Source organism: Chelonoidis abingdonii, chromosome 8 (genome assembly GCF_003597395.2).
Source record: "Chelonoidis abingdonii isolate Lonesome George chromosome 8, CheloAbing_2.0, whole genome shotgun sequence".
In the NCBI taxonomy this organism is placed as follows: Eukaryota; Metazoa; Chordata; order Testudines; family Testudinidae; genus Chelonoidis; species Chelonoidis abingdonii.
Window position 1 is genome coordinate 77273333 of NC_133776.1, and position 15213 is coordinate 77288545.

Genomic DNA, 15213 nt, shown 5'->3' on the forward strand with positions numbered 1-15213 from the left:
GGACATGGAGTAAAGAAAATCGATTTAAAGTAAAAAAAAAAAAAAAAGGGCTTCGTCAAGTGAACGGGTCCAGGCTTAAACCAAGGTAACGCTGCTAAATTCGACCTAAAATTGTAGTGTAGACCAGACCTTGGAGAGCTGGAGTACTTGGGTTGACTGGAGAGTGCTCTGCCATCAATTTAGTGGGTCTTCACTAGACCCGCTAAATTGATCCCTGCTGCATCGATTGCCAGCCCAGAGTAGTACAGGATCTGGACCAAAGAAAACAAGTGACGTACAAAAAGTGGGGGAGGATATAATCAAACATATACAATTATATATATTTGGGGCTTGATTCTCTGCCTGATCTCAATGGAGAAGGAAGGCTTTCAGGGAGCCATTCCCAGCTCTCTGATGCTCAGGTGCAGATGCCATGAGGTTCTTCAGGTACTTTAAGCCAGAGGAGCATTAGCCATAGTGGAGCTTTTCTTTATCATGCTCCCTCTCATTTCCTCTCCTACTATGCCTTCCCAGTTCCCTTACACGGGGGGATGGTTCTGGTGTAGGAGGCAGCAGAACCATCACCAGTTTTATCCCAGCAGTAATGCACCATGAAGAGGGGAAATTTCCCAAAAGGAATCTCCAGGCGCTTTAGGTTCTCTTTATGCTGTAGAAGTGTAGGTAGCACAAAATGATATTGGGGAACTGGAGAATCTGGCTCTTGAAATTATAAATAAATAAAATAAAGTGAATTCAGCTATTACCATCTGCTCCTCAACTAGGCTTTATTATTTGGCTAGGTCCCTATAGGTGTTGCAGAAGAGGTGTGTCTGGAGGAGGGATTTGAAGGAAGCCATGATGGAGCTTTTTACAGAAGCTTAACTTATAACACTAATGGGAGTGCTTGTTGTTGCTGAAAAATTGACAGAGACTTTTTAATACCTCTAGAAGGATAGTTTGTGCTCAAACAAGTGTACTGAACACTTTGGCATACATATGCAAAAAACTTGTGACTAGAAACAGTAAAATTATACTTTGAAAAACTTCAGGTAGCATGAAAATATAGTTGCAAAATCTCAAGATCAGTGTTTAAATTTATGCAGCTAAGATATTACATGGTAGGCCAGCAGATGGCATATTATTTTATTATGTCACAGTAGGAAATATTCTCATTATCCTCACAATAGAAAAACTAGTAAAAAATAATTTGAATTTCCCACACATAAAAATGTTTACTTTACACATAGCTTTGTACTGCCTGTTATATGACTTTTATTTTTTATTTCTGTGTTCTACAATCTCATTAAAATGAAATTTTGTCTCTCTCAACTGTCTCAAATGAGATTATATTTATAAAAGTTATATTTATGTATATTGTCAGTATTGTTTTGCATCTGTGTTTAACAGGTTTAAAATGACTGATTTTTTGTAAAGGTCTCTGAAACGTTAAAGCACAGAACAATCTTACAGCATCTGCAAACCTTCCAGCTGTTCACAAAGTAAAATCTACAAATCTCTCTCTCCTGTGGGAGAAAAGCTATCTACTGGATAACAGTTCCCTCTGCTTACACAAGCAGAAAATTCCATTTAACCCTAAGTAAAGGGTATATATAGAGATGATTAATTATCATCCTAAATCCCAGTTTGGGCCACCGGAAATGTTGCGTACTGATGGGCTATTACACCTTCCAGAAATGTACATTAAAACAGCAAAATATTTTACTAGCTTAAAGGACTCAATCATACATTCAAAAAACTAAAAATCATGTAGACTCTCCATTCCATATAAAATAATTCTGTATGGATTCATGCCTTTTAAAATTTTGCTAGATGTTGAAGGGTTCATTAAAATTAGAGTTATTTTAGGAGCTATATAATAGTTGTTCATTTGAGACCCCACAGAAAAATCAATATGAACTCAGTCCTGCAGCCCTCGGAGGCAAAACTTCCATTAAATTAAATGAGTTTTGCCTGCATAACAAGTACAGAATTGAACCCACTCAGATGCAGCTTTGTCCCTTTATCAGAGGCTCCCTTATTCAGGATACATTGCAAGACAATTTTTAAAATATATCTTAAGATTTTTCAGTGTGAGTTCCAATAAGACATTTAATTTATTACAGCTTGCACAAATCTGGATCTCTTTATATGATTATTGTTTTATACATCATATCTGAGTACTTAAAACTTGCTTTCACTAACATGCACTAAAAATAAATTCTGAATGTGTATGATCTCTAAATTTGTAATCTACATGCTAACCTGCTGTCTTACGCTATTGATGCACATTACTCATATCCATATTGCACTGATCCTACATACCATACATGCTTTCTTTGGTCCCATTACTGCAAAGTTTTATGCCCAAGTACTCCAATTAAAGTTATTGGTACTAATCATGTGCATAACTTTAAGCCCCTGCATAAATCTTTTTAGGATCAGGGTCTTAGAATGTAAGCGCTTGAGGCAGGGAGCCTGTATCTGTCTGAATTTGCACAATAGGCCCCTAATCTTGATTGGGACTTCTGGTGTGCTGCTGCGATATAAGCAGCAAATAATACTCTTACATGACCTTTCCTGCAAACAGATGAGCTGGTAAGGTGCTGGTAAGGAGACCATGCTTGTGCCTGGTCTCATTAACTGCAGTGTGTTCCTGTCATTTCAATGCATCTTCAGGTGAAGGTGAGGGTCTGCGTCAGTGTGGCTCCTTGCAGGTTCAGGGTTTATATGAATACAGCCACCCCAGGGATGGTGAAACATCACCTTAATGACAGTGGAAACCTTAAGCCGTGGTGTGGCTGAAGATAGTGAGACAAAACACTTCACTTGTATGAGAAGAACCACAAGACTTTTGATGCCCACATAAAGCAGGCAGGGCTTTGACGTTGAGTCTCACCTGAAAGATACAAACAAAACGTGATACCAGACTTCTCTCTCACAAGTGGAGGAAGGGGTCAGTTGCCCCTACTGGAAGCCCAGGTATTTCAGACTCAGTGATTGAGCCAGCCCTCCCAACTGCCCCCAGGCGAGGAGGGGGCAATAACAAAGGTGGAACATCCACCATTGCCACCAAGGCTCCTCTCCTAGCCAAGCAGGGCTGAGAACGCCGCAAGGCAGCCAGTACCGTCCGTCCCCCAAGGGGTCGGGCGCGTGAAACACTTAATTCCTCCCACACCCACGACCAGCGCTACGCGGCGGACGCGGGGCTGCTCCCTGGGAAGGGGGGGGGGGCAAGGGCAATGCCGGCCGGGCTCGCACACGCGTGGCAAAACCGGCAGCAGCGCGCCGGGAAAACTGCCACTGACACAGTGATGAGCGCGGCAGCGCCCGCGGCCCAGACAGGCAGGCGGAAGAGCCCCACCCCCACCGGCAGGTGCGCAGCTCGGGTAGCTGCGGGACAGAGGAGTTCCCACAAGGCGGTGAGGGGCGCAGCCCGGCCCCTGTAAGCTGTGGAGGACGCAGACTACTCCCGCTGCCTTCCGTCTGTGCCCCGCCCCTTCCCTGTGCCTCGCGCTCCGATCCCGAGCTGGGCGGGGCTGTTTCCTGAGGCAGGCAACCCCCTCTCTACCCCCCGCAGCAGCGCGGCTGTTCCCTGTACTAGTCTCCCCTCCCCTCCTGCCTGAGGCGGGCTGTTCCCTGAACCAGACGCTCCCCCTGGCGGGAGGGGCGGGGGCAAGGACTGTCCCGGCCGGCGCTGATCTTAGGCTCCCATTGGCCGCTGTCTGCGCTGACGTCACGATCATGATGAGAATTAATGATCGGAGGCGCTGATTTCATTGTGTGACGCCGGGACCGACCCAGCCGAAACCGGCTGAATCCGGAGCCCCCTGGACCAACTCCGCCCGCCCCGCAGAGCACGGTAAGTCCGGCACTGTGCGCAGGGGGCCGGGTACGTGTGTGAGCCCCCACGGAGGGAGGGGAAGCGCCGAAGCGCTCAGCCTGAGCAGGCAGGGCAGCCAGCCCTGGCTGGCGCTGGGGAAGATGCCCCTTGGCTGTGGGCCTGAACGTGGGGGAGGGCGGCCGCTTGGGCTGGTGCTCGCAGAGCAAACTCAGGCACGCATGCGCACTACGGCTCGGTTCTGCTGCGGCAGACGCTGACTAGCCCCATCCGCCGTTGTGAAGGAAGTACGCATGCGTACGACCGATGTATTCGCGTACGGGCTGACAGTTGCGCACGTTCTGAGGTTGTCGAGCGCTGCTGGACTGACTGCGCATGCGTTTTCACAGTCACGGAGTGATTTCTCACTTTACCCGGCCGGAGTGAGATGCGCTGATTGCAGCTTCGCGCACGCGCACGTGAGTGCGTCCTAGTAGTTGGGCAATGGGCGTTTGCACAGTGAAGGTGTCTTTAAGCCTTGCAAAATCTTGCGCATGCGCAATTAGGGCCACTTGAGTTGCCATCCGTTGGGGTCGTAGGAGTCACTGAGGCTGTTTTCTACTGCAGTCATCTAGGGGCAGGGCAGGGTGCCTGGATTGGGATTGGGGGTGTTCATCCTGCCTGCATCCTCCTTCCTGGCTTGGCTGTGTAAATATGACAGGTTTCAGAGTAGCAGCTGTGTTAGTCTGTAGCCACAAAAAGAACAGGCGTACTTGTGGCACCTTAGAGACTAACACATTTATTTCAACATGAGCTTTCGTGAGCTATAGCTCACTTCTTCGGATGAATAGAAAGGAACACACAGACAGGAGATATTTATACATCCAGAGAACATGAAAAGGTGGAAGTATGCATACCAGCAAGAAGAGTCTACTCAATTGAGATGAGCTATCATCAGCAGGAGGAAAAAAAGCTTTTGAAGTGATAGTTAAGAGGGCCCATAGAAGGTGTGAGGAGAACTTAACATAGGGAAATAAATTCAATTGGTGTAATGATCCCACTGTTCCCAGTCTCTGTTTAAACCTGAGTTAATTGGATCTAATTTGCATATTAATTTGAGTTCAGCAGTCTCTCTTTGGAGTCTGTTTTTGAAGTTTTTTTGTTGTAAAATTGCCACCTTCAGGTCTGTGACTGAGTGGTTAGAGAGGTTGAAGTGTTCTCCCACTGGTTTTTGAATGTTATGATTCCTGATGTCAGATTTGTGTCCATTTATTCTTTTGGATAGAGACTGAGGTTGATGGTGGGATGAAAATTGTTAAAATCACAGTGGAATTCCTTGAGGGCTTCTTTTACGTGAGTCCAGATGATGAAGATGTCATCAATGTAGTGCAAGTAGAGTAGGGGCGTTAGGGAACGAGAGCTAAGGAAGCGTTGTTCTAAGTCAGCCATAAAGAAGTTAACATACTGTGGGGCCATAGCAGTGCCGCTGACTTGAAGGTATATATTGTCCTCAAATCTGAAATAGTTGTGGGTGAGGACAAAGTCACAGTTCCATTCTGTGCATCCGAAGAAGTGAGCTGTAGCTCACGAAAGCTCATGCTGTAATAAATTTGTTAGTCTCTAAGGTGCCACAAGTACTCCTGTTCCTTTTGCTGTGTAAATAGTCACTGCTGGTAGTATGGCAGCCTAGGCAATGGGTTGCAGCTGTGTACAAGCCCCCTGGGGCCATGCAGTGGGGATGATGGGGGTGGCAAGAAAATAACTCAAAGCTCATTCTCCCTTGTCTTGGGGTGGGAGGGGTTGTGGAGGGTGCTGTGTGCTCTCCTTGAGGTCTAAGAGAGCACCTGCAGAAGGCGGGGTGGTGGTGGAGATATTGGGCAAATAACATTGCTCCAATTGCTGCTGTTGTGACATTTTGGCCCTGGGGTGTTTGCTGGTGAAGGGAAATGGTGGGTGGCATGCAGGTCTTCTAGCTTGTGTTTTGAGGTGCTGATGGTGTGACCCTTGATTTAGGAGCATCAGTATGCAGTGGACAAAGAAAATCACTTCATGCTGCATCCTAGATGTCTGAGATATGTCACTCTGTTTAATAATGCCCTTGGTACTGTAATGCGTTAAGAATATGCACAAGCTACATAAAAGGAATCGAGTGACCACATGGGGAGTTATTACTACATAACTATGTTTGTAAAATTCCCTGTGCAGATGAGCTGTGAAATGTCTGAGTAATGTATGTGCGTCAGAAGGACTAATCATATGTAAAGTTATGGATATGTTCAAACTTTTGCAAGATGCAGGCCTAAAGAAATACCTGTTTTGTCAAGCATGGTTAACTTGAAAACGTTTTGATCAGATTTGCCATTAATTACCTATTTTTTTTTAACCAACACTTTGTTGCAGAAGCTGACTGTCAATCTTTATATTTTAGTGTTTCTAAATGAAGATCCTGTTTTGTGGCTCTTAGCAGTCAGTACGTTAGACTCTTAAAAGGTTTATTGCACTATCTTCCCATATGCTCCTTTAAATTATTTACAAGTAGTTAATTCTGCAGATAGAGTAAACTAAGAACCAGTTACTTTTTGCTTTGCACATGAGTACAACCACTATTTTGAGTAGTGAGTAAAGTAAGAACGGCCATATTGGATCAGACCAATGGTCCATCTAGCTCAGTATCCAGTCTTCCAACAGTGGCCCATACCAGGTGCTTCCGAGAGCATGAATAGTACAGGCAATCATCAAATGATCTATCCCCTATTATCCATTCCCAGCTTCTTGCAGTCAGAGGCTAGGGACACTCTGACCATCTTGGCTAATAGCTATTGAGGAACCTATCCTCCATGAACGTATCTAATTCTTTTGTGAACCCCATTATAGTTTTGGCCTTTACAACATATCCTGGCAACGAGTGCCATGGTTTGACTCTGGGTTGTGGGAAGAAATACTTCCTTTTGTTTGTTTTAGACTTGCTGCCTATTAATTTCACTGGGTGACCCTGATTCGTGTTATATAGTCACTTTCTCCGCACCATTCATGATTGACTTGAATTTATCATGTAGCCCTGATCCTGCTAAGATTTAAGCATGTACATAGCTTGGATATGCCTACTGGACATAATGGGACTACTCATGCTTAAACTTAAGCATTTGCCTAAGTGTCTACAGGATACTTCTTACTACAGTATGTTTTTTTTGCATTTCGCTCAGATTGGAAATGAAAATAGGCTAGCCTACCATGAGAACTTTCTGACTTCTGATAGTATTATTCAAAACAGCTTTCATGGAAAAAAATTCTATTGGTATCTCCGTTTAGTAAATTGTCTCTTAGAACTTTTTATAAAACCTAAATTTTAGGCAGACCTTTTCTGATCATGACCTTTTAAAATAACATACACCTTTGGAGCAGTTGTCGTTAATTGTTCCTTGCTTGTTTGGAGTATCATAGTTTTATGAAGTAGACAATGATGGTGCAAACTTATGCACAAGCTTAACTTCAAACAGGTGACTAATCCAGTTGATATCATTAGAACTTTCATGAGTAAAGTTAAGCACATGCATAAGTGTTAGCAGGATTGGGGCCAACTCGAATTGGAACCACACATAGAAACATTGCTCAGCTTTGATAAAGGAATGAGTTCTAAAAGTTAAGATGCTGGTAGTTCAGTGGCAGTAGTCTATTACACAGTGAGTACTTTTTGATAGTGAAAAAGGATGTTTCTATATTCCTAGGTAATACACAGTAAAAGCTGTTTTATCTGGCATGTTGGGGGGAATGGCGGGTGCTGGTAAGTGAAAAATGTCAGTTAACTAAGAGAGAGAGGGAGTTTGGGTGTGGAGCTGGGGGTTGCGGTGCAGGAGAGTATGTGAGACGAGGGCTCTGGGAGGGAGTTTGGGTACAGGAGGGGACTCAGGACAGCAGGTTGGGGCACAGAAGGGGGAGTTGGGTGCTGGATACGGGAGGTGCTCACTTTGGGCAGCTTCCTGCAAGCAGCGACCTGTCTCGGCCGCTCCTAGGCGGCAGCATGGCAGGCGGATCTGGAAACTGTCCCCATATCAATGGGAGCTGCAGAACTGGCTCTTGGAGTGGGGGCAGCATGAGGGCCCCCCTGGTTCCGTGAGCTGCACTGAGCTGCTGCATGAGCGGAACAAGGCAAGCCTGGCTGGAGCACCGGAGCGGGGAAAGCTCCCAACCCCACTCTCCAGCGGGAGCTTGAGGGCCATATTAAAAGGTACGACGGGCTGGATGTGGCCTACGGGCCATAGTTTGCCCACCCTTGGCCTAGGAGCAGCCAGGACAGGTCGTCGCTTGTGGGGAGCCACCCAAGGTGAGCATCCCCCTTATCTGGCACCCCACACTCCCCCCTGCACCCCAACCTGCTTCCCCAAGCCCCCTCCCACACCTAAACTCCCTCCCAGAACCCATGTCCTGGACCCCCTTTTTCGCTCCAACTTCCTGCTGGTCAACTGGGCAATCAGTTGGAATTTCAATGAAGATCAGAAACGCCAATTTAAAGTTTTCCAGTTGGTGAAGTGCCAGATCAAACAGCTTTTACTGTAGTTAAAAGCAACAATATCAAATCAATTAGAATACCACGTTAGTTTCTAGTTATTTGGAGTTCTGATTATTATAGATAACTGCTGCCCCTCCTTTATGTAACTCACAGAATATATAATATTCAGGTTCTATTGAATGTTATTGTAAGTTTGGTCCCTTGTATGCTTGCATACAGACTGTGTCCTGCATTTTTTTTTTTATCTGATTTTATGGCAAACGTAGAACAGAAAACTTTTGAACTGTTGACTGGGAATTGAAAGGGAAGCAAATTAATATAATTTTAAAATGCAGGGCTCTAATTCTGTGGCTGATACTAAGCATCTGTACTGGCAACTTATTTTGTCTGTGTACGTATCTTTAAGTATGTTTTACTGATTGCAGTTGTCTCATTTTTAGGTTTTGTTTTCTTTTTTTGTATCAGACTCTTTGGAGATTAGTATCACTTCTGGAAATCTGCCTTGTCAAAAGTAGAGCATAACGAGTGACATTGTATCTGCTGTATCTGCTTTGTGTATCCAGACTATAATAAATATGAGGGAATATTTACAGGCCAATATAGCATGTGAAAAGATAAATTATAATAGAGAGAAATTCTGTGGGGTTAAAGTTAACCTGTTAAAATGTATGGAGTAGAAATGGCAGGGAGTGAGTCCTGTACTTCAAGCCCTGATGTTTCCATTACGTCCATTAATGGTAACACTCTCTTTTCTTGACTATACATATTAACTTAACCTGTGTTTTCTTTTTAAATTACAATTTCTTTGTTTAAGACTATAGAGGCTCCTAGCAGCTCCATAGTTAAGGTTGTGTTGAGTTTTGCACTGAAGTGTATAGACTTTTAAATATAATTATGAGAAATCAATCTGAGTGATGGACTATTCGAAGAAGGACGAACTTTAATTTTCTATAAAAGCAGCAAAGAGTCCTGTGGCACCTTATAGACTAGCAGACGTATTGGAGCATGAGCTTTCGTGGGTGAATACCACCACAGGACTCTTTGCTGCTTTTACATATCCAGACTAACACGGCTATCCCTTTTAATTTTCTAGGCATTTTTTTCAAACTCTGAGCTTTCAGTGTGTGTGTTCTAAAAGGCTTAACATTTTTAAAACCATCTAGAGATCTTAATGCTTAGGGCTCCTATAACATCCCAATCTCAAAAGTCAGAAACTTGAAATTACACACACGGCTTCATAGCTGAAAAACTGAATTATCTTTCAATTCTGGGGGCTTGGGGGAGGGACGGACCTTAAAATACAAACAGTCATTTGACTGTTTTGTAGTAACTGATGTATCTTTTACCACTGAGCACTGAATCTTCGTGGAGGACTCCCATTTTCTATTGACATTTCGATGGCCCTCCTGCTGTGGTTTTCTCCTGAGACACCAAGATACACACCTTTTTTGTTCCTAATTATATGTCTCTAGGTTCCACTCAGTCTCTCTTATACAAAATACAAGAACCTTCCACAAAGGGAGCCCTAGTCCTATATACCAAATAAGATTATCTAAGGCTTTGTCTATACTACCACTTTTGTTGGTAAAACTTTTGTTGGTCAGGGGTGTGAAAAAACCACGCCCTTGACTGACATAAGTGTCACTGGCAAAAGTGCTGCTGTGGAAAGCACTGTGTCAGCAGAAGAGGCTCTCCTCCTGACATAGCTAACGCTGCTTAATGGGGGTGATTTGATTATGCTGGCAGGAGAGCTCACTCCTGCTGTCAAAGAGTGGCTACATCTTAGACCTTACAGCAGGACAGGTGTAGCGGTACAGCTGGGCCACTATAAGGTCCATAGTATAGGCATAGCCTAAAAGTGGAGGGAGTGGTGGTACCTCAAGCAAGTCATAGGAGATTCACTCCGTTAGGAATTTACCATCCAACAGGAGCTATGTGCTTTGTTTCTCAGGCCAGTTTGTGCATCTCTTTTCCCCCGCCCCGCCACTCCCACCTGTCCTAGCGCCTGCTGCAAATAGGGCACACTGATAGTTGGAGAAAGGGGGGGAGTTATAGCCAAAGATGCTTGAGAAATGAAGTTTCAGCACTGCTGAAGAGGAAGCTTCTGCATGTAGAGAACCTACTGTGGTTCATGAAAGGTTGGGTACTGCTTGAGCAGACCTCATAAAAGCATTTAGATTTGACTCTTAATGTTCATAGTAGCAAAGAATCCTGTGGCAGCTTATAGACTAACAGATGTTTTGGAGCATGAGCTTTTGTGGGTGAATACCCACTTTGTCAGATGCATGTGGTGGAAATTTCCAGGGATAGGTATATATATATACAAGCAAGCTAGAGATAATGAAGTTAGTTCAATCAGGGAGGATGAGGCCCTGTTCTAGCAGTTGAGGTGTGAAAACCAAGGGAGGAGAAACTGGTTATGTAGTTGGCAAGCCATTCACAGTCTTTGTTTAATCCTGAGCTGATGGTGTCAAATTTGCAGATGAACTGAAGCTCAGCAGTTTCTCTTTGAAGTCTGGTCCTGAAGTTTTTTTGCTGCAGGATGGCCACCTTAAGGTCTGCTATAATGTGACCAGGAAGGTTGAAGTGTTCTCCTACAGGTTTTTGTATATTGCCATTCCGAATATCTGATTTGTGTCCATTTATCCTTTTCCGTAGGGACTGTCCAGTTTGGCCGATGTACATAGCAGAGGGGCATTGTTGGCACATGATGGCATATATTACATTGGTGGACGTGGCGTATATTACACTGGTGAACCATCACCGGTTCATTCACCTGCACGTCCACCAATGTAATATACGCCATCATATGCCAGTAGATTAACCTCTCTCTGTAGACTGTGTTTTCTGTGTTTATTACGTTTAGAAAAAGCCTCTCTAAATGAAGCAAAGGAAGTAGTGGGGTTGGTCATCCAGGCTCAAGATAAGTTCAGTAGCTCCTGCTGCTCACTAGTAGGGAGACCCGCTACCTAGCTTATATTGACTGTTTAGGTCAATCAGCTTTTGTCAAACATGGGAAAAGCAAATACAGATACAAATGAGTATGTCAGCACTGACATGTTAGACATAAAGCTGAGTTCTAAATTCCACACTTATAATACAATGTTAAAACAGATTATAAATGGGGTAAAATATAATTACGTATTTATCAATTGTGCTTCGATACCATAACATTTAGCAAACATCACACTTAGTAAAAACGGTCTTATCTTACTAGCAAGATAGGCAAATGGTGCAACTGTTCTATTTATTTCCTCATCGTTATCCTGCTTCAAGAAAAAATAACCAATGCAACCTCAAATCTCCTGTCTTGTCACCTAAACATAATACCCAACTTCACAGCCTCTTCTGCTCTGAAGAAACTCCCTTTCAATTCCGACTACCAACAATACAGACATCCAATTCTTCAGATGCACACTTCACAATAACATTGTTATTTTAATCTTGCTGAAGTCAAAAGTCCATGTTTCTAACTTAAAAGCCTGAGATACAAGTTGAGATGAAATTGTGAGGAATTGGATATGTGCTTTGTGGGAGGCTGTAATAGGAAATGGAGTGGGTTTAAACTCAGGAGTCTGTATTTGAAGCTGAGCTGGGTATTTATGTTGTCTTAACTGCTGACCTTTTTTTTTTTTTAAAAATGATTTGTATACACATGGATTTGTATACACATTTCCCCCTGCTTATCAGTGGATTTCCTGAATCAGAAGGTTAGAGGCTAGATAATAATCCCTCAGACTTTTATGTATCTGTAGCCATTATCTAGGTAATACAAGCTGATTATGTTTCTCAAAAGGAAATAAGTGAAATATAGACCTTTGAGAAACCGTAAAGATCTTAGAGAATTTTTTTCCATTTAATGGGTTATTCTTCGTGAACATAGTTGTGGGAGTTATGGTTAAGGTATTCTAAAATTTTAAAGTTTTCTCCTGGAGAACTCTTACAGTGAACTGAAGTTTTCTTCATTGTGAAATAGTGCGGTAGTGCCCAATCTAAATGATGCATTTTAGAGACAGGAAACAGTTAAATTTTTGTGAGGTTTTGGTATCAGCAAATATATTTGATATTGATTTTTCAGTTTTGTTTTCTGACAGTACTTGGGAGCCTCTTTATTTTAGTGCTCAGTTTTTAAGGGCAGTTATCGACTTCCAAATAAAACTGGATATTTGTTTATGAAAAAATCCAAGATACTAAAATTGCACTTCTAATGAGCTGTCACTGTGTACAGGAACCTATGGATTTTTATATTGTTAAGTAACCAGTGTTGGCTTATTTTACAGTAGCTGCTAGACTTGTACATATATGGTGTTTGTTTACTCAGCATTTATTAATTTAGCATAGACATTCTGTACATACTTATTTTTGTGGGTTTTAGGGTTTTTTCCCCTCTCCATGTCAGTACTTTGAAACCCTCATTAGTCCAAATATGGGAAATTTGACTCACTGCAGCTCTTGTATTTTGCAGGATGACTTTCACTTGGTCTTTTTAACTTAACTAAGGAATTCAAAAGAAAATGCTTCTCATTTTTCTTATGCAGCTCCTGAAAGTTAATATAGTTCCCTGTAATCTGATAAATTTTATAAAGTTTAACAATTTAAATAGGTACTTGAGGCGCTAGCTATGAGTTACATAGCTATATTTCTGAAGTGTGAATTACTAGCAAAAATCCACTGTGAGAAGCACTAGGTGTAAACTGACTTCCAACTACATTTATTTTAATAACTGGAAAAGAAATATTGCTGATTGCACCTTGGATACTTTTAAAACCAGTATTAAAACAGAATGATAACTGGCGTACCTTGTATGACTGAATGGTCAGAGCTTTTCCTGTTAATGTCACAAATAGTGTCGCTTTTTGGCATTATGCTCATGGCCGAAAGGATCTCCAAACGGAAAAGTTTATTTTTGCTTACTCTTCAGTTCCTAAATTGAGACTAGCAAGATGGATGCAACTTTTTTAAAATTCTCTTCTAATGTCTTATGATACAGTGTATTTTCTATCTTGCTATGAACGTAGACGCCAAACTTTCCTCATTCCTGGGTTTTGCTTTATTTTTAACTCAAATAACCACCAATTATAAACCTCAGTTTAAGCTTTCTCTCCTGTTTTGGTCATTTCTAGGTTTTTCCTAAGACTTCCATCTCTGACCTTGGTTCATTTTTTCTCAGTCTTCTTGTATCATGGCTGAAACTAAAAAATCCACTCGCTAGTATGACTTAGCGGTAACTACAATGCAATATTCAAGCACTAATATCAGAATGGCTCAACAAAGCAGCAGCCCTGTCACTATCCTGTTAATTTCCTTTGGGTTAAATAATTTTGAGAGACTTTTTTTGTGTTTTCATGGATCTGGTTTTCTTTCAGAGTTTTATCACTGAAAATTTCAGCTCAGTCAAGTGTAACACTGCTTGTGCAACAAACTAAGTTTCAGGATAACCTGGAGAAAAATCTTCACATCTGCAGCTGTCATTCACTACCCACATTAGATATATGTTGGACAAGAAAATGGACATGGGGGAAATACCCAGATAATACATAATTTAAGTTGTTGTGCTATTAGTTTAAAACATATATAAACTTAAGTGTGTGTGTGTATGTATATAAATAAAAACTAAAGGGATAAAATCACTCCTCTTTCATTTCTAAGATTTCCGTTCAATTTAATGTAATTTCTGAAAATTTAAATAAGTTTGGTCTCAGCTGAAATCTGTATTGTAATGTCACAATTTTTAATTTAGATAATAATCTGCTCTCTAAAGAACCTTATATGAAATTAGATTAAGCCTAAATTTGTTCTGCCTCTGGAAAGGGACAGTATTTAAAAGTTAGGACAGATTGATTAATTGGCAGAGCAGTGTGGATAAGGTGGATATTCTGTCTTTTTTTTCTGTCCCCATTGACTAGGAATATCATTTGATAGGTCTTTGAATTAATGGATTTGTCATCTTTTCATTTACTAAATTTCTGCAGATACTAAAATTAAGGGAGAGAAATCAATACAGACCTATTTGTTGGTTCTTGCTCTTAACAGGTTTATTCAATAAACCTTAGATGCAAATTGCTCTAGTGAACTAATGCTCATCTGTTCTCTTAGGGCTGGATCCTGCATTCCTTGGGCAACCAAAACCTCCAAGTAAGTTAATGATTCAAAACATAACCCTGCTATATAGTTTGATTCCGAAATATCTGTAGGGTTATCTAATAGTCATCCTGGCAAGAAGTAGGCTCTGGTCAGTCTGTTTAGATAGTAAACCTGCAAAGCCGCTGTTGAAAGTAATATCGGGAGTAAGAATCCGACCCTTCTTGGAAAGCCTCCTGACTTACTCTGTTTGTTATGTCTGTTGATTATCAAGAACTGTTGCAGAGGAGGAACCTGATCATTTAGTAACTTTTTGTGGGGTTCTGCGCAAGGGTCTGCGCACTGCTTGTCCTGGCAGTGTTGGGGTGTAGTGTATAACCACCACATTTGTGCAACACCATGTATGCTATTTTATGCAAATTATTTAAATAGGCTAACTTATGTATGGAAATTCACATAACTATTAAACACTATAAAAATTGTACAAGTTCAATGCAGGTGAGAGGCATGTACTTGAGAGCCTTGATGGATGAAGCTCTCTCTCAACAGAGCAATTGCAGCAGAAGCAGGGGCACGCTTCTTACACAAACCGGCTGCCAGTATATCCCAGCACAGATATTTTGGAAGGGGGAGAATTCTTTTAAGAGTAACAAGTAGTTCCAACTCCATGGTCATTTTTGAGACTGAGGTAGGCTTCCTGAAAGGATGTTTCTTTTAGTACATTTTTACCCTTGGGGGGATTACATAGGCAGGGTCACCAACTCTGTACTCACAGTCAAAATCTCCCACGTTGTTTGAAGAACAGCAAGAACAGACTCTATAATTAAAT

The 15213-nt window shown here is 42.0% G+C and overlaps 1 protein-coding gene across 3 annotated transcripts in view; it reads left to right on the forward strand.

Moving 5' to 3' along the window:
- The first annotated feature begins 3689 nt into the window (after nt 1–3689).
- The window catches only part of HDX (highly divergent homeobox), a 95784-nt gene continuing 84260 nt past the window's right edge, over nt 3690–15213 (forward strand). For 2 of the 3 annotated variants that reach the window (XM_032765485.2, XM_032765486.2), the window contains exon 1: nt 3690–3838. The gene's annotated coding sequence lies outside the window, so the exon portion shown is untranslated. Of the gene's footprint in view, nt 3839–14399; nt 14439–15213 lie in introns of all 3 variants that reach the window. The other variant, XM_032765484.2, reaches the window with a different exon arrangement.